Genomic DNA, 18,553 nt, shown 5'->3' on the forward strand with positions numbered 1-18,553 from the left:
GGGACCATGTCTGGCTGCCCCATCCAGCCTTCGGTCCAGGAGACAGACTCTCGGACTGCACTGAACACGGAGTCACAAAGGCAGGCTTTTCCTGAGGATGCTCTGGCTGAGTTAACCCACGAAGCACCATCTCCATGAGCTGCCTTTGGAGAAGAGAAAACTTCCGTGTGCAGGTAGAGCAATGACTAGTCCTGTGTTCCCAGACACAGGGGGACGGCTCCTGGGAGAATGGCCGGGCTCTCATTTCCTCCTGTGGTCTTGGGTTCCAGAACAGAAGAGAATGGGGCATGTGCTTCTGCAGAGAGAAACGACTGATCGATCTGGGTGCGTCAGATCCAGATGTGGCACCTCGGATGCAGGGGTAACCTCTGAGCGGCTTTCCACGAGAACAATACTCTCCATCATCAACCGTGGCGGTTTTAAAGTAAGATCTACAAATCCTTTGAGTTCTTTTCCTAGGACTCTTTTGGGTACAATGGTGTATGGTGGGAACCACAGGTCATCCGGAGCTGAATCCTAAAAGATGTTGGGAGAGAAGTCCAACCACCCCAAGGCAGCCATGCTGTAAGAGAGCCCAAGCCACATGGAAAGGCTCCAGTCAATAATCTCAGCCGAGTCCAGACTTCAAACCCACCCCAGCTCAGCCATCAGACACGTGTGTGAACAATACTCCCCCGAAACTGTCAACACCCACCTGCTGGGGTCGCTTCCAGACATTCAGACCTTCCCAGCTGAAGCCCTAGACATGATGCAAGGGGACCTGAACCATCCCCACTCCTGTGCCTTGTCCAAATTCCTGAGTCATAAGCTCTGGTTGTTACTTCACACTGCTAACTTCTGAGTGGTGGGAAACCAGACTTACCAACCTAGGGTACAAACAGTATTCAGAGTGGTCTGACTCTGAGCCTTCACTTTGTGGTTCTCATGAAGTTGATTTTCTTCTCCTGGGAAAGACCCCCATTGCTGAGTGTGGCAGCTAGCCTTTGCCATGTTACAAAACAGCCAAACCTGAAAAACTTGAAATAGCAGCAAGTATATTATTTCCCACAATCTGGCGGTTAGTTGGGTGGATTCGCTGCCAGTTTCAGCTGAACCTAGTCCTGTGTTGTGTCCCATCTGGCCTGGAAAGTCCAGTCTGGCCTTACTCTCTTGGCTAGAAGTTGGATGTTGGCCCGGGTGCCTCAGCGGTCCACCTGCCCACTTATCCTCTGGCAGGCCAGGCCAGCTTCCTTCCTTACACGGTGGTCTTGGGACAAAGACAAAGCCCTGAAGCCAGCTCTCAGGAGGCACACAGCATCTTTCCACTGCACCTGTGGGCAAGAGCCAGCCATGGGCCTGAGCAGATTCAAGGGGAGGGAAGGAGAGTCCATCCCTGAATGGGACAAATGACATAGACAATGCACTATGGATGTGAGGAAGTGTGCCATATTTTATAATCTACCCCTCACTGAGGAAGCATTAGGCAGCCCAGTGGGAAGAAAATGTGTGTTCCTTGTGGAGAGAGAGGATCAAGGGTGAGCCTACAACCCCCAAAGGACTTACTCGGTCCCAAGGGACACCACCGTGTCCCCAAGAAGAAAACAGGCACTTGCTCTCTCTCCATGGGCTCTGTGGCTGTCCAGCCAATCCTGTCCCTGGTGTCAGGAAGCAGGGGTCACTGCCCCAGCCTTCTGCAAATGGTGGGGGTGGAGGGTACATGCCCAGAGATGGCCCTGCCAGTGCCAGGTGAAGGGTGGGGGGCAAGGACCCGCAGCGGAGTTTGGCTGGCCGGCTGACGGTGCTGGGTGGGTCTACATCACAGAGAAGGTGGCATCCATTTCCCAGGGGTAACCCAGGAGGACGATGGAGAGGGAGACACAATAAAACCTTGCTTTTCGAGCATAATTCCGGAAACATGCTTGTGATCCAAAGCACTCGTATGTCGAAGCAAATTTTGAGATCCATCCACTCAGGGGCGATCACGGACCTTTGGCATCACATCCTACTCCTGTTACAAGACATCGCTCGTCTATCAAGTTAAAACATGTTAGAGATGTTTGCTTGTCGTGCAGAACGCTCGCAGAACACGTTACTCACCATCCAAGGTTTTACTGGCAAAAGCAATAAGCTGGGGGCTGCTGTATGGCTACGGCAGTTTGGGGAACGGGGTGCCTGCAGCCTCACTGGAAGCTTCTCGGGGGTGCGGTAGCCCCCTCACCCACAGCGTCCACCCTGGAAACCCACCACCATGTGGAATGGGGGCCCAAGTCAGTCTTACCTCCATCTTGAAGGTCTGTGAGCTGGGAGACTGGGATCAGCGCAGCTTTGGTCAGGTACCAAATTTAGACGAAATCACAGTGGCCAAAGGGAGGGAACAAGGTCAAGCAAGACCTTGGGAGCCCTGGCTGCACCAAGAGTAAAGGGACAGGGGCAGGTGCCTTGAGGCAGGAGAAGAATGGGGAAAGAAGAAGAAACTGAGGCTCGGGGAACAGGGGCTTCCCGGAGGTCATACCAGAGGTCAAGCAGCAGGGCCGGGACCTGAACCCAGGTCCTCTGGGCTCCGGCATGTCTGCTGGAAGCACAAGGCAGCAGAGTCTCGGGCTGTAAGCTTCGGAGGTGCTGCAAAGGCTGGAGAGGCTGCGGGGCCCCAGGGACCAGGAATAAGAGCCCTGGGGGTGGGCACCTGGGGGCTCAGTGGGGTAAGCATCTGACTTCAGCTCAGGTCATGATCTCGCGGCTCGTGAGTGCGAGCCCCGTGTCGGACTCTGTGCTAACAGCTCAGCTTCTATGACAGCTCAGATCTGCTTTGGGTTCTGTGTCTGCCTCTCTCTCTGCCCCTCCCCTGCTCTCTCTCTCTCTTTCTCTCTCTCTCTCTCTCTCTCTCTCTCTCTCTCTCTCTCTCTCTCAAATATTTTTTAAAAATAAATAAATAAATAATTTTTGTGAAGAGTGCTGAGTCCCGGGGCCCCAGGGAAGACTGGCACTCTACCCCCAATGGCACCCCCCTTGGCTTTGGAAGCACATCTTGGAGTTAGTGGCTGAACCGAACGCACATCTCGAAGCTTCTACTCCTCACATGCAAAGTTGGTATCAGTAAATCACCCCAAATAATGGGGCTGTTTTCTCAGGAAGCCGAGGAGGCAGTAGTCAGTTGCTGAAGTCATTAAAGACAAACAGTGGAGGAGCCGTGGAGGAGCCAGGCTGCTCCCATGGCAGCCTCCCCTCCACTGGGCGGGGCGGGACCAAACCACTGGGCCGTCTGTCTGCTGAACTGAGAAACTGAGACTCAGAGGATCTAAGAAATCCAGGAAGAAGGCAGTAGAGGTTAGGGTGCCTTGGAAACCACTGAATATAAACCCCTTGGTTTACAGATAAGGAAACTGAGGCCCAGACAGGAGGAGAGACCCGTCCAAGGACACACAGCAGACTAGAGTCTGGAATGTTCCTAACACACCTAAGTTGAGGGTCAAGGTCATGGGGATAAGGTGGGATCTGACAGGTGGTAAATAAGGAAACTGAGGCTCAGAAAGGGTAAGTAACGAACCCAAAGACTCACAGAAGGGTAAGTGGTGGAACAAGGGGTGGTCCTGGGTCTGTCTGACAGGTTTTAATTGTGCACTGCAGCCTTCCTGTCTGCAGCTTCTGCATCAGGACTTAAAGGAGAGGGTGGGGGGGCGCCTGGGTGGCTCAGTCAGTTAAGTGTCCAGCTTCAGCTCAGGTCATGATCTCATGGTTCGTGGGTTCAAGCCCCTCATCAGGCTCTGTGCTGACAGCTAGCTCAGAGACTGGAGCCTGCTTCAGATTCTGTGTCTCCCTCTCTCTCTGACCCTCCCCTGCTCACACTGTCTCTCTCTGTCTCTCAAAAATAAATTTAAAAAAATATTTTTTTAAAAAGGAGAGGGTGAGGAGAGGCCAGGGAGAGCAGATTTCCAGGGGCAAGGGACAGTATCCCAGGCCGAGGGAAGGAGCAAAGGCATGAAGGCAGGACCTTGTCTGATATATGGTAGCGCCAACCTCTAGGTGACAAGTCAAGTCCCACTCACCCCGCCTTCAACAGTCAAGGGACTGCATGGGCTCATGGAACTGAGGCCAGAGAGGGTCAGAGCTAAACCAGAATACCACCCGTGAGTCCATCCTGATCCACCACACCCTGCCCTGCCCCGCACCCAGGATGGCCTGTGTGGGTTACTGTTCCTCTGGCTTCTAGGGGGCTCAGTCAATGGCAAGCCCCAAAGGGTGGAAGGAAGAGTGTGGCCTAGGTATTCACTGCCTCCCTCCGACCACCCACACAGCTCCTACAAGTGGCCCTCTGTGCACAGCCCTGTCTCCAGCTTCTCATCACTGCTCCCTTCCTCTCACCCTTTCCAGGCCCCAGGGTAGTGGCCCCTCGGTCACTTGCCCTATGTTGGTGAACTATCTCTTCCCCACCACTGTCCTCACTCTTATCATTGTCCACTTATTCAACTGCCTTCCAATTTCCAACTGTGTTTTCTATGGAGGCCCAGACTCATACAATTGGCTTCAGGTGTGGCTTGATCCAGGGGCTCAAATGATGTCACCAGAGACCCAGACTCATGTCATCTCCCTACTCTGCCTGCTGTGATACCAGCTTTGCGTGGTAGCACCCTCCCTTTCCTCCCCCCATCCTCTGCCCCACCCACACTCACCTCCAATGTCCCACACTCTCCAAGTCTCACCTCCATGTGTCACACTAGCCATGGGGAAGAGAGAGCCTCATTGGGTAGCTGAATGGGAAAACCCACTTGTCTCCCTGAAGCCAGAGCAAACACCTTCACATCTCATTGTTTCTGAATTGATCTGTTCCCACCCAAGACCATAACTGTAGCCAGTGGCTAACTGACTCAGGTGAGTCGGGGCCCACCCTGAAGCTGTGAGCGGGCCAACCCTACCCAAACCACATGGCTGAGGACACAAAAGGTGTCAGCTCCACAGAAGGGAATCCAGGAGAGCCAGGGCGGGGAGGGTGCTGAGGTGGAGGGAGGGCAGCCCGGAGGCTGTTTGCAGGGGTGCAGGTGAGCACTGACTGAGGCCTGGTGCCGAGCTGGAGGCAGCGAGAAAAGGGAAATATCAGAGATCCATGTATCGACATCCACTCCTGCATTCCAAGGGCCCAGGTGAGGAACTGAATTCCAGAGAAGGTGTCTGGCCTTGTGTGATTCAGGACCTGCCCCTTGGCCTTCTCCGACCTCGCTGACGGATACACAGCAGAGGTGGGAGGTGCAAGCACAGAGAAAGGGCCCGGCAGCCACCCACACCCATGAGTCATGGGAATCGGGCCGCAGATGAACACAATTTAGCGCACAGATGGGCCCCAGTCAAGGTAGGATTCTGTCCTGGGGAAAGACAGCCAGCCATGCAGGGCAGGGAAAAGGCCTAGACGCTGGAATCAGGCTCCTGGGTCCAAATCTTCACCCACTCCTCACTTGTTATGCAGTCTTAGGCAAGTTACGGGTCGCTCAGAGCCCTGGGTTTCTTATCTGTGCAAAGAGGGGTTAGACTGGATCACAGAAACCCACCATTCTGGGAGCATGCAGACTGTGGCTCAAAGATGGACCCCTGAGCTAGGAAAGGAGAAGTCCCTCGCCTAGACCGCTACCCACCCAACCTGACTCCATGTACCCCGCCCCATCCTACCCCCCTCCCCCCCCCTACAGGCAGCAGGATAGGACGTCTCAGGGGTGCTGCCCCTGTGACCTGCAAACCCGAGGCCCCTAGTCTACTCAGGTGTGGCTGCCCATTGGAGCCCATTACACTTTGCTGGAGAAAGCGCTTCTGGTTCACTATGGGGCACGTGTGGACACTAAACACCCGGACACAGCCACTCCAGGTAACACTGCACCCAGATATTTGTATCTTGGCTTGGGTCCACTCAGGTGCCAACCACACCTGTTGGAAAGGCCCCGAAGTATCACCTTGGTAAATGAAAATGAAATATTCAAGAAGGAAGCAAGTGTGGTCCCACAGGTGTGTCCCCCAATACGAAAAGGTGTCACCTTTAGGGCTGCTGTCCCTCTCCTCAGTCAGCCACAGGGCCACCCTTTGGCTACCTGGAAATACCAGTTCTGGTTCCAGAACCATCAGCTGATGGTTCCACGGTACAACTGTCCGGCCCTAACAACTCTGGAAGCCCAAGCTGAAAGCCATCGCCCTTGGCTGTGACACTACTCCTCAAGGCCAGACATGTTATATTTTTATCATGTTATCGGGCCGTAACTAATGGCTTAGGTATCTGGTCAAGCACACAGATGGTGGTTGACTGATAAAGTATACACCCTTCTGTGGAACCATGAGCTCATCAGACTGGGGCTGCCCCAAGGGGACAGGGGAGGTGACCCCCAACAGCTGCTTTCAACCCCACCATCTCGAAGAACTAACTCTCCCGTTGCTCGGGCAGAAAGTCCCAAGAAGGCTCTAATTGGCCCATCTCTGAACCAATCACTGGGGTTCAGATTGCAATACTCTGATTGGCCAAGCCTGGGTCACATGTCTCTTCCTGGGCAGACGGGGAGGTGAGGTTAAGGATCTCAGAGTTCTCATCAGAATCATCTGGGGCTGTTGGGAAGTTCTCACAAAGGGAGAGATAGGGTGCCTGGATGGCTCCATCACTTAAGCATCCGACTCTTAGTTTCAGCTAAGGTCATGATCTCACGGTTTCATGAGTTCAAGCCCCACACTGGGCTCTGCACTGGCAGCTAGGAGCCTGCCTGAGATTCTCTCTCTCTCCTTCTCTCTGCCCTTTCCCCACATGCACAGTCTGTGTCTCTCTCAAAATAAATGAAGTTAAAAAAATTATTTTTAAGGGAGAAAGGGCCTGTTGCTGGAAGAGGGAGGGAGGATAAAAATGTAAACATCCCACTCACCCCCCCCCATACACACACGCTCAAAGTCTGTTCCACCTGGTTAATTTCCACTCACCCTTTCAGACTCAGGCCACCTTCACCTCTGCCAGGAACCTCCCTTCACCACCTTCAGGCGCTGTCAAAAGCCCCACTTGTGTGTCCCCGCTGCGCCCCACTCCATCAGAGCCCTGACCAGCTGGTACCAGTGCATCTCCCCCGCTGGATGTGACTCCTGGCGGAGGAGGGCGGGGCCGGTGCCCACCCACTCTGGCCCAGGGGAGGCTTCAGAAACAGTTGTTGGTTAAATGATTTACACACCTCCTCCTGACCTGTCCTGGGACTCACTCGTGACATAGACTGAAATCCTTCAAATAACTGGTCAGATCTGGATTGGTCAGTCCAAATGTCAAGACAGGGAGGAAGAGAGAGGGACCTGGGGCCTCAAACAAGCTTTAGCCTGGCGACCCGCCCCCCAACCCCCAAACCAGGCAATTCCACCTCTTGCTACCAGAGAAAATTCCACATACTGATGCTACAGCAAAACTCCCACGTGCACGCAGTGAGGCACACACAAGGATGTTCGTTGCAATAATTTTTCCAGAGAGGAAAAAAATAATGGAAACAACCTGAATATCTAGAAGGGAATGATTTAGGAAGGAAGGGAAGAAGGGAGGGAAGAGATCCAAGCAATTGAATGTGACACATGCCTTGTGAAAAAAAATGAGGTAGCTCATCTTTTTGGAAAGATGTCAGTGATTTCAAATGACAAAAAGTCAGATACAAAACAATATATATGGCGTGATGCCTTTTATGCTCTTAAAACACACAGAGCAAACATGAATAGCTCAACATACAATTAATTATGTGTGCAGAAACACGTATTAAAAGGATCTGTGCTGATTTGATAGCAGACTGACAGCATGCACTATGGGGAAGAGATGAAAAATGGAGGTGATTATGAAAGAGGAAAGAACAAAGACACTCTTCCTTTATCTGAATTCTTGAATGTAAGACAATGAGAATGTCTGCACGCAGCACTTGTGTAATTAAAAATAATTTTAAGTGAAAGGGGAAATGGCAAGATACACTTCTTGCAACATTTTTATAATAGGGGGAAAGCCAAAACAACCTAAATATTCATCTATAGGGAACTAACTAAATAAATGATAGTGCCTATGGCAACAGAATACCAGGCAGCTATTGAAGAATGGAGCAGGGCCATGTGGAAAGATATTCTTAAATGAAAAAGCAACTTGAACACAGTGTGTGTGGCATGATCCCATTTTTGTAAAGGGAAAAATATGTAGAATAGATTCTTTCCCCCGCCATCCCAAACTAGAGCATTACTATGAGACCCCTCCCAAGCCCAAATGGTGTAAAGTGAAGAAGTAATTACCATTCATTTACATGGAAAAATTTTTGAAAATTCTCAGACCCAAAAAAATAGCCTCTTAGGCTTTTCTGATACCGTAGGACATGTCTTGCTGATGGATGTACAAAATAAATTAGGATAAAGCACAGATGTTCCCAGACACAGTTCAGACCTATGGCGGCTTGTTGCTGAGTGTAGCTCTGGGGGAAGGGGTTTGGCGGGACCACTCTTGCTGCTCAGGATGAGCGCTGCTCACTGCGAAATAAACACGAAATGCTCATTTCACTTTCCACCTTTTCTCATAAAAGTGAAAATCGGCTTGGATTTCTTTTGGTGAGCGAAAACAAGTGCTAACATAGGTCTTTCATAAAAGCAGTTATATTGAAGTACAAGTGAAATGCAATAAACTGAATGTATTTAAAGTGTAAACTTGCCTACGTTTTGATATACAGACACACCCATGAAACCATCATCACCATCAAGATAATTAATAGATCTATCCCCTTCAGTAGTCTCCTCATGCCCTTTTGCAATCCATCTCTCCTGGTCCCCACCCCAAGCAAGCACTGATTTGCTTTCTGTCCCTACAGATTAGCTTGCATGTCCTAGAATTTAACATAAGTGAATTCACACAATATTGTGTACTTCTTTATCTACTCTTTCCACTCAACATAATTATTTGGAGATTTCACCATGACAATAAATGTTTTAAGAGTTTATTCCTTTTTATTGATGAGTAGTGTAACATTGTCAGGTTTATATAAACCTTTTGTTAGATTTATCCCCATGTATTTTGTATTTTTATGCCATTGTAAATAAGGTATTTTAATTTAAATTTCTGATTGATTGTTGCAATTGGAATAATCTTGTTTAATTGTTAGCTTACTGTGTTAATATGTCAATAATGTATTAGCTATGTTACTATGTTAACATATTAATATGATGAGTTACATGTATATTTCTATAATAGATGTAAGATTATTTGAGTTATCTATTTCTTCTTGAGTGAGTTTTGGTCATTTGTATCCTTCAAGAATTGGCCCATTCCATCTAACAAACCATTGTTCATAATGATTCATAGTGTTCCCTTATTATAATTATCTGTAGGCTCAACACTTCCAATACGGGTGATTTGTTCTCTCTCTCTCTCTCTCTCTCTCTCTCTCTCTCTCTCTCTCTCTCTCTCTCTCATTGGCCTGACTAGAAATTTATCGTTTTGTTTATCTTTCTAAGAATCAGCTTTTAGTTTTGTTAATTCTACTAATTACCTGTTTTCAACTTCATTGATTTATGCTTTGATTGTTATTATTTCCTTCCTTCTGCTTGCTTTACTTTTAGTTTGTTCTTTTTTCTCTAATTTCTTAAGGTAAGTTTTAGAGCTTTCTTCTTTTCTGACATATATATTTAGTGCTATAAATTCGTCTCCAAAGCGCTGCCTTAGCTGCACCTCACAAATTTCTCTATTTTCATTCTCATTTAGTTAAAAAAAATTTTAATTTTCCTTAAGATTTCACACTTCCTATTTAGAAGTGTGTTGTTTAATTTCCAAACACTTGGGGATTTTCTGGAAATCTTTCTGTTACTGATTTCTAGTTTAATTCCACGGAATTCCACAGAAGCCAAAGAACGTACTTGGTATAACTTCTGGTGGTGGTTGTTGTTGTTGTTGTTTATAAAGATTTGTTTCTTGGCACTAGATATGGCCTATCATGTAAAATGTTCCATGTGTTCCTGGGAACATATATTCTGCTACTGTTGGGGGGAGTGTTCTGTATATGTCAATTCAATTAAGGTAATTCATAGCATTGTTTAAAGTTTCTATATCGTTACTGATCTGTGTCAATCATGCATCAGTGTCAGTGGGTTGGTTTTTCTCCTTGTCATGGAGGATACTTTCCTGTTTGTCTGTATGTTAGGTAATTTTTGATTAGGTGCTAGACATCATGCAGTGTCTCTTCTTGGGTGCTGAGTACATATGTATTCCCATGTGTAGTTCTGTGCTTTGTTCTGGGATACAGCTAAGCTGCTTTGAAATAGTTTGATCCTTTCAGATCTTGCTTAAGCTTTGCTGGGAAGGCCCAGAGGAATGTTTTGGCTAAGGTTAATTATTCCCCCATTCTACTTAGTGTCATGTGAGCCATAAGGTTTTCTCATCTGGGGAACAGGACTAGCAGATGCTATTCCCAGCCCTGTGTGAGGGCATGGCACTGTAATCTGGGTGATATTTGCCCCAAGCTATGGGAAGATTCTTCACGTATTTATCTCAATCAGAACTCAGTTGAAAACTCAAGAGGGTAGATCTTTGAAGATCTCTCTGTGTCTCTCTCCCCTCTCTGAAGCTCTGTTCTGTGAACCCTACATTGTTCTCCCCTCTCAACTCCATCTCCTCAACTCAGGGAATCTACTGAGCTCTGTCTGGGCTCCCCTACCCTGTACTACAAACAGCTAAAAATTGTCCCAAGGGAGTGAGCTAGTGCAGTCACAGGGCTCACCTCATTTGTCTCCAATCTCATAGAGATCATTGTCCTTCATTGCCTGATGTCCAGCATTTTGCAAGCTGTTATTTTATAGATTTTGCCCATTTTTTGGTTCTTTTAGGTGGCAGGAAAAATCCAGTCCCTGTTACTCCATCTCAACCAGAAGCAAAGTCCCTTGTCTTTATTCTTTATGCACTTTTGCATTGTGTGAATATTTACAGCACGCCTGTATTATTTTCTAAATTAAAAAAGAAAGGCACACCAACTAAAATTAAGATGAGGTAAAGGACGACCCCAGCCCAGAAGTTGCCTATGATGTGTCTTTTCTGCTGGGTTCTATATCCTTACGTCACCCTGAACAGGGACCCGCGGGCCAATGTGCCAGACATTGCTGGCTTCAACTTCTGGTGAAGGCGCCCGCCCATCTCCACTCTCATCTCGAGAAAATTGCTTTCAATTCTACAACAGTGATTGCGGAAAAGTGGGCATGAAATGAGCCGCGTCCTTAGAGCACAGCGAGACGGGCTAAGATGTTTCTTGCCCGGCAAGGGCTAGGAAGTGGGTGACAGGTGTTCTGTTACTGCTCACACATGCCTTGTGATCTAACATTGGTTTTGAAATTTCTCCAGCTGCGCAGTGACCCGGGCTCCAGCAGCATGAAATTGTGCAGATAAAAACTTAAGCAAAGGGCACTGAGACCTTGGCTCCCTGACATCTTGCCGCTGGTCCTGCCAGAGCCCAGCTGGCACACTAGATAGCCGGAGTCAGTAACGAGAGGCTGCAGGGACTGAACTCAAGGGGAGAATAGGGAGACAAAAAGGTTTCCCCTTCAAGAGTTGTACGGTTTTACTTTGGGCAGAAGGGGGCATCAGGTAAGTTCTGGGGGGTCCATAATTGTGGCGAGGAGACTCCAGGTGACAGCAGCCTGGCTCCACAGAAATGCAGACCCTGCTCTGTCAACCTCCAACAGGCAGGACACAGCTCACTTTTAGGTTTTGCTTCATGTATTTTGAAACCCTGTCCTTTGGGGCATCAAAGTTTAGGATTTTATGCCTCCTTGAAGAACTGACCACTCTTGGGTTTATAGGATACATATTTAGCTTCCTGCACTCTACTTTCAGGCGAGATCACACTATTTCCTATACAGCGTAAGGACCCTCTGACAATAAAACTTCTCTTCTCTGTCTCTGGCCTCCGTGCTGTTTTCTTCCCCACACACTTTATGTCTCTATATATTATCAAGCCCACAGCACATTGTCATTACTTTTGCTTAAGACACAGTCTTCTTTTTTTAAATCACTATTTAGTTAGTATTCATTGAATCTTTTAGTTTACAAGTACTGAGGGATCTATAAAGTCTACGTGAGTTAAATTCCTGATATCTGTGATCAGGCACAAACACAACTCAAGTCCTGGTGTCATGTATATTAGTAAGTGACTGTTTTTATATTATTTTGAACAGTCCTTTTTTTATCGAAGTATCACACGCACACAATGTTACATCAGTTTCAGGGGCACAACATAGTAACTCAATATGCCTACATGTGACCCTGAGTTCAACACGAGGGTAATTACCGTCTGTCACCAAATAGTGATATTATGGTATCACTGACATATTCTCTATTCTGTACCTTTCATCCCTGTGTGGAATCAGTCAGCTATCTCTTAAAAAGATTCAAACAACAAGAAAAAACGTCTTTAATTATTACCCCTCATAGTTACCATTTCCAGAGATTCCCTTCCTTTGTGTACATTTCTATCTCTGCACGGTGTTGTTTTCTTTCTGACTGAGGGACTCCTTCTAACATTTCTCACAATGTGGGTCAGCTGGTGATAAATTTTTCCAAAACCTGGTTTTCAGAGCTTTTGTACCCAGAAGCCCAACGCCCCAGTTGCCCAAGGACGATGCCCTGCAAAAATTCAAAGTGGGTGGAAGGGGTGGGGAAGACAGCTGGGTGGAAAAACCACTGGCCACTAAAACTCAGTCACACAAGTTCCTCTTTGCAATTAACATCGATGGGGCCCCTTGGAGCTGATGCTCTAGGGGACAGATGGGGAGAGTGGGGCAGTGCGTTTGGAGCACCTACTATGTGCCAGACACTGTCGGGTCAGAAGAGGACGAAATGAGCCCAGCACCCGGTACGTGTCAGCCCTCCAAAAAGGTAGCTCTTATGATCATCCTCCTTGATCATTATAACAACCTCATGCTACAGGCGTTTTGATAACAGAGTTTGAAATGAGTCAGCCAGGCTTAGACAAGGGAAGAAATGGAGGATTCAAACCCAGATCTGCCGACTCCAACACCCGGGTGCTACGCCACCTGCTCTGTCCCGGCTCTCCAGGGCCAGGAGCTGATATGGGCAAGACCAACCTCACGGCCAGGGGAAGTGTGAAAAAGAATGTCCAAGAAACAGGGCTGCCTGGAGCCAGACTTAGCTCAGGAATCAACCTGGGGTCTGAGCAGGGGTGAAAAGAGGCCCCAGCAACAGCAGGGAGCACCAGGGAGACCCGGGTCTGGGGCTGCTGGCACAAAACCCGCCGCACTCTACCTCTCCGGACTGGTACCCAGGACACGAAGAGTTCAGCAGCACGTTTCCTCTTTTTTCTTTTAACAAATCAGTATGTTTTTGCCACAGCCGAGCAGCATGGAAAATACAGTGTGTGCGGACATTGGAGATAGAAACACAAAACTCCAATTCTGTGGGTTTTATTGGTCTCTCCGTCGGCCGCTGCCACCCCCCACCACCCCCCACCCCGCCAGTGGTCACCAGGGACTGGCTGCCTGCCCTCAAAGCTCTGTGCTCCCAATGCCAAAACAAAGAACATCTGTTTTCTCTCTTTTTTTCTTTTTTCTGTTTTCTTTTTTTTCTCTCCTTCTCTCCTGTTTTCTTTCCCTCCCCCTCTGGCTGTTTGTCATCTCTGAGAACAGGGAAAGGCATCTCAGAACTGTGTCTTCCTTTACCCAGGACATCATTCCTTTATCACGGAGCTCAGAGACAGAGGGTTGCAAGAAAACAAGGAAGGCGCTGGCGGTGATTAACATTTGCCTGCTCTCTGCAATGATCCCAGGGTGTGGATTTCTTTTTAAGGAGCTTTAGCATGTGAGACGCTGGGAGGCCAGCCCCCCAATTAGCTGATACCCCATCAAGCAAAGCAAGAATTCAGAGCAAAGGAGGGTCGCCAAGCTGAGATACCAGAGCATGAGCCTTGCGGCAGGGTTAGGGAGACCCCAGGACAGGGGATGGAGCCGGCCTGGCCCCCCGACTACCAGGACAACAGGATGCTGGGCGTGGGAGAGCATCTGGACCAATTCCACCAAGTTTGCAAGACGATTCCAGTCTGAAACCTCCCCTGATTTTCTTCTCTGCCACCTCCCATCCCACTGAGCAGAAAGGTCTCCACCATCCCAGACATGTGAGGACCCGTGGCCCACATGGAGGTCATCTGGGGAGAATCAGGAAAAAAGGCCAGAACGGGTAGCCCCGGGGAGAAGCTGCTGTAGTCTTCAGGGAAGAGACGTGGCCTGGTGCAAAGATGGGGACAGAGCTGGTCAGGAGGCAGCAGATGGTCAGTGAGGCTTGGTGGCAGCAGCCCGTGTAGAACAGAACTTAGTGGGAAACGTGCATGAAGTCGCCCTGACTAAGTGAAAGGGCTGCATCTAAACCTGGACTGGGTTGGGGAGAGGTGGATTCTGAGGGAGGAGCACCAGTCTCCCCAGCGATGGTCCGGACATGGAAGGCAGGAGCGGAGGAGCAGACAGGTCACTTCACAGTTTATTTACCCTTTTCTTCCCACACCTTCCAGCCTGGGCCACTTTCCTGCATGACTGGCCTGTCTCCCAGGCCTGGCCCAAAGTCCAGGGTTGGGCCCGTTGGGCCCTCCTTGGCTGGTGGCCTCATCTCTGGGACTCAGCTTCCACCTTTCCTGAGTGGGTTAATGCCCCCTTCCTCCCACACTGTTGGGGCTGTAATGAAATCGTGACAGTAAAGGAAGCCAGGAATGGCCCACACTGAGGCGTCAGGGTCATGGCCGGGGCCCATCTGTTGTGTGCCCTTAGGTGATGTTGGGTTTTACCAGATCCAGCATAAAGTAGGACCCTGATCATCAGTTGATCATACAAACACATTAGTTAATGGGTTCGAATCCTTACTTTGACATTTAAAAGCTGCATAACCTCAAGCGAAGATATAGTGTCATTCACTCTCTGGATTCTCAGTGAAAAAAATCACAGACCCAGATTCAGGAAAGGAGCTGGGGGCTGAAAGACAGGAATACTTTGGAACACACCATCAGGGAGGCCCAGTGTTCGGGCACCTGCTTAGCCACACGGAGCCCTACACACTTGGTTTAATTCTCTGCAACCACCATCTTGAAATTCTTAATAATTTTATCTTGAACTTGTGTTTCGTAAGCCAAGTTCAGCGGAACAGGGGAGTACAGGCACATGAGCAGAGAGTTACACGTGTGTACCGCAGTTCCTGCTGCCTGCCGTGGACAGACCCTTGGCAGTGGCCCGTGGGCTCCCAATTCCGGCTCACCCACCGTGTGGGTGCAAGGATGGAGTGTCATGTCCACGGACAGCCCCCAACGGCCAGCTATCCTATTGGAACCAAGACGTTTTCCAAGTGCAGAAAGACATCCGTGATGTTATCCTAAGAAACATGTGTGATCAAGGAAACTTACTAGATCCTTTCTTACCTGTGTCATTTCCTGTATAGCCAACCACACTTGCCCTGAAAATGGAGATGGACAAAAGGAAAAAAAATAAAGCAAATCATGGTTCCCTTCTTTTCGGGCCCTCCTTGCTCACCGGTTAGCCGAACAGGAAGAGGGGTGGGAGCGTGGACACGTCGCAGGAAGTGAAATAGAGCCTGCGAAGCTGGTTTTGTGTGGTTCCCACTCCTCCTGCAAGAATGAAATACTTCTGCATTCATGCGCTCTGAAATACAAACTGTGTAATCCCCGTGGCTCCGTATACGAATTAAATGCTCTTATATTTGCATTTAAAACTGGCATTGCACAATATAAAGATGAACGATAAAGTTCATGCTAATAATTTTAAATTCTAATTTTTCTTTACTTGGAGCCACATTAAATAGGAAATAAAATATACCACAAAAGATGAGGCAGAGACTGTGGCAGAAAGGAAAGAGCTTTATGTTTTTGTGTGTTTAATGGCATTTTTTCCCAGCTTTTTGAACAAGAGCACCACATACTCATTTTTCACTGAACCTGCAACTTAGGTAGCTAGTCGCTCAGGGAGAAGCCAGGCGCCTGCACACGTTTCCCCCGGGCAGGGACGCTGGGTTTCTGTTAGGTAACTACTCAACCCACAAGACTGCTAATTAAGCACGCAGTGTCAGGAAGCGGGAGTTCTGAGGAAGTTTTTCCTCATTTGTTCTGAAGGTGGGGAGACGCAGGTGGCGGGAGCCCTGCAGAGGCTGGAAAAAGGGAAGCAGGGAGGCAGGGAGAGGCCAGGATCCACCACACTCTGTCATGTGCACCTGTCATCATACCCGGCACTTTCTGCCTGAGTCTCATTTTGTGCCACAGCAATCCTGGGAGGTGAGGATTGTCACCCCCTCCACAGATGAGGACACTGAGGCTCTGAGTGGTCAGGAGACGTCCAAGCCCCACGGCTAGTGAGGAGCAGAGCCATCTTTCCACAAGCTGATGGAGGCGGGCCCTTGCCAGCCACGGGGACAGAAACACCACCATCACAGCCCTCCAGGCCCCCAGTCCCATGGGGAGACAGACGATGACCATGCAGAGGGATCTGATGGGAAAACACAGGCCGAACACGAGCCAGAAGGGGGTCCTCACCCAGCCTGTCTGCACTGGGACCTGGGGGCGAGCAACAGATACACCTGCCCTAGGAAGAAGGAGGAGGAGGAGGAGGGGGAAGAAGAGGAGGAGAAGTGGGAGGAGCAGGAGGGGGGGAGTAGCAAGAGGAGGAAGGGGAAGAGGAGCTGGAGGAGGAGGGGGAGGATCTGGAAGAGGAGGGAGAGAAGGAGGGGGAGGAGGAGGGGGAGGAACCTGCTCAGTTCAAAAGTTCCCCTTCTGAGCAGCTTTCATTCCCTCCTGGGAAGGGGGTGCTTTTAACTGGATTATAATGGACGCAGACAGTCCGATGGCCCCCAGATCCCTGTGCCCCACCCTGGGCTGCCCCTTCCCCTTCCTCTCCTACCCCCCAAGGCAAAAGCAGCCCCTGGGGTCCCAAAGCAAGGCCTGTCATGTGTCCCTAGATAAGTCACTTACACTCTCGGAGCCGCAGTTTCCCCTTCAATGAAGTGAGGAGCTTGGACAGGGAAGAGGACCACACCCGAGGAGCCCTACTGTGTGCTGGGCCCTGACCCCCTGCGCCTAAGCCCCGTGTGCCAGGATTGCTGATGCTCCCTCGTGAGTCCTGAAGCACAGCCCTCTGCCCCTTCCCCTCCCCTCCCCCATGAAACATCCAGGCACCAGGCAGAATGGCCGTCCTCCACATCACCGGCGCCCCTGCTCTAGGACCTGCTGTGGCTCCTGCTGACGGCTGCCTCAAGCCATCATGACTCCCTACTCAGCAGCGTTACCACCCACCACCTTTCCTGCCTCCGCCTCCAGGAAACACCAGGCAAAGCAGGTCTTCGCTGGGCTCCCAGGTGCCCTCGCCCCACCCTCCCTGCCAGGGCTTTGTTCCTGCTGTATCCCCTCCTCCTTCCCCTCCCCGCTTGGAGAACTCCTACACATCCTTCAAAGCCCAGAACTCATCTCTTTGGTGAAGGCTTCTCCAGGCAGAACTAATCGCTCCTTCAGTGCAGCCCCAGGGCAGCTGGTACAGAACGTGTTCTGAGCCCATAACATGTGCCAGGCTCTGTCCTCACCTGTTACATGGGCGACCTCACTCCATCCTCACCACCGCCCTGTGAGGCAGAGACCATTGTCATCTCTACTGTTCATATGAGGAAACAGGCTCAGAAAAGTGTTGTTACTTGCCTGAGGCCACACAGCCAAGCTGCAGGGCAGCCCCTACCTTTCATGTTATATAAATATCTGGGTGATAGGCAGCTTGTGACCTGGCCCCCAACATGTCCACCCTTGGCCTTCCCCGGAGGCCTGGGCCGTAGTTCACAAGAAATTACTCAGCCAAATTGGAATTTGACCCTCGTACCTCAGGCCCATTTGGACCAATGACAAGTCCCACCACTGATGCCCGGATCCAGCTCCCCCGGTGGGCAGGTCCCCGTGTCCCTCCTGCACAGGGTCAGGGAGAGAGCAGGGACTCGGGTCAGCCAGGCCTGGGCTCACATCCCCTCCCGCCCCCCCGCTGCCAGCAGGCTGAGTGACCAGGGACCCGGCCCGTTCATCCCTCAGGGTCCCGAATTCCCCACCTGGGGAACAGAGGGAGGGATGATGGAGTCCGCATGTGCCCGGCCCTGCACACAGCAGGCACTCTATAAATGTGAGCCCCCTTCCCCCGAGTGAATCCTTTATCCCCAGCCTCACCCCTCCCTCCGAGGCCCCAGCCCGGCCTCCAGCCCCCCTGCCCTCTGCTCCCAACATAACATGTGCGGTTTCTGTGGGGGTCGCTGCATGATTACACAGAATGGATCTTCCAGGATGGTTGAATTCCATCCTTTTTCCCTAGCTCACCCACACCCGAAGAGAAATGGCTGTGTTGGGCAAAGGTCGCATATTAAACACAGAATACGGGACAGGAAGACCAGGCGAGGACCGGATGAAGGAGCAGGCACTATTCATTAGGGGCTCACAGAGCCCTATCTCCAGGAGCACGTGCTCTTCCAGGGCCACGAAGCCCAGTGGGGGCTCCAAGCAGGATTGCTTCTCCCAGCAGTGATGTGAGTTCGCTTCATTGAGCACCTGCA

The 18,553-nt window shown here is 50.1% G+C and overlaps 1 long non-coding RNA gene across 1 annotated transcript; it reads right to left on the reverse strand.

Annotated features, from left to right (window-relative positions):
- Positions 1-1,017: 1,017 nt before the first annotated feature.
- Positions 1,018-1,940, reverse strand: LOC115300443. The gene is made up of 2 exons (XR_003912650.1): positions 1,543-1,940; positions 1,018-1,310 (listed from the first exon to the last, which is right to left on the reverse strand). It is a non-coding gene; the product is annotated as an uncharacterized LOC115300443 (long non-coding RNA).
- Positions 1,941-18,553: the final 16,613 nt, after the last annotated feature.

This window comes from Suricata suricatta, chromosome 8 (genome assembly GCF_006229205.1).
Source record: "Suricata suricatta isolate VVHF042 chromosome 8, meerkat_22Aug2017_6uvM2_HiC, whole genome shotgun sequence".
NCBI classification, from domain to species: Eukaryota; Metazoa; Chordata; class Mammalia; order Carnivora; family Herpestidae; genus Suricata; species Suricata suricatta.